This window comes from Penaeus monodon, chromosome 22 (assembly GCF_015228065.2).
Source record: "Penaeus monodon isolate SGIC_2016 chromosome 22, NSTDA_Pmon_1, whole genome shotgun sequence".
Lineage (NCBI taxonomy): Eukaryota > Metazoa > Arthropoda > Malacostraca > Decapoda > Penaeidae > Penaeus > Penaeus monodon.
Window position 1 is genome coordinate 27,958,223 of NC_051407.1, and position 780 is coordinate 27,959,002.

Here is a 780-nt window from a genome sequence, read left to right on the forward strand (position 1 = left end):
TAACCATCAGACCAGAATCACAGAAGAATCCCTGCGTCGCACTCTCTCCCCGCCGACACGTAGATCAAGGTGCGAGCGCCTTTGCAAGTGCGGCACGTCCCGGGGCGGGCGAGCGCATACAGAAGGCGGCAACGTGAGCCCTCTCTGCCAGGCAACGCATTAGCGCACAGATCATGATGGTATCGTCATCGAGTTTTTGGCGTTCGGTCGCGTGTCAGGCCAGATCGCTTTTGCATGAGCTGCGCCGTCCCGAGGGCAGTGCCGTTTGGCCTTTGTTTGGGCCGCTGCCTAGGCCTCGCTTGTGCCAGTTTTTCTCCCCCCGTGTGCCAATACGTGGACACACCCCTTGGACATTTAGGGAAGCACAGAAGTCTTTACACTTGGCCGTCACGACGAAGGTCACTGCTGTGAATGCCCCGCGTGGAAAGGTCACCAGTTCGAGGGGCTTACGTGGGGATAAAAAGGCTCTTTTTCAAGTCAACGGGGTCAGAGGTCAACGTGCAACCTACTCCCAGCACAACAGTTGCTACCGCGTGCATGGCTCGAGCGCCATAAAAACGTGGCAGTACACAATGATCATAGCAATTTGAGCCTCGACGTTAAATGAGTGTCCGTCTGCCCGGGGTCACCACCACAGTCCACATGACCCAGCCCCACACAACATCACCGCACACAACGCCACAGTAAGAACACCACCGGCGTGCACACACCACGGCGCCACAGCACTACAGTTACCGCATGTACCACAGTTCGCCGCCGTCGCTGCTCTCATGATGGGCC

The 780-nt window shown here is 57.7% G+C and overlaps 2 protein-coding genes across 4 annotated transcripts in view; one reads left to right on the forward strand and one right to left on the reverse strand.

Moving 5' to 3' along the window:
- Positions 1 to 780, forward strand: part of LOC119587069 (S phase cyclin A-associated protein in the endoplasmic reticulum-like) — a gene marked incomplete at its 5' end in the record, with an annotated part of 62,059 nt that overhangs the window by 12,659 nt on the left and 48,620 nt on the right.
- Positions 1 to 780, reverse strand: part of LOC119587072 — a 7,883-nt gene extending 7,103 nt beyond the window's left edge. Inside the window, exon 1 of one of the 3 annotated variants that reach the window (XM_037935818.1) lies at positions 745 to 780. The gene's annotated coding sequence lies outside the window, so the exon portion shown is untranslated. Of the gene's footprint in view, positions 1 to 710 lie in introns of all 3 variants that reach the window. The other 2 variants (XM_037935819.1, XM_037935820.1) reach the window with 2 other exon arrangements.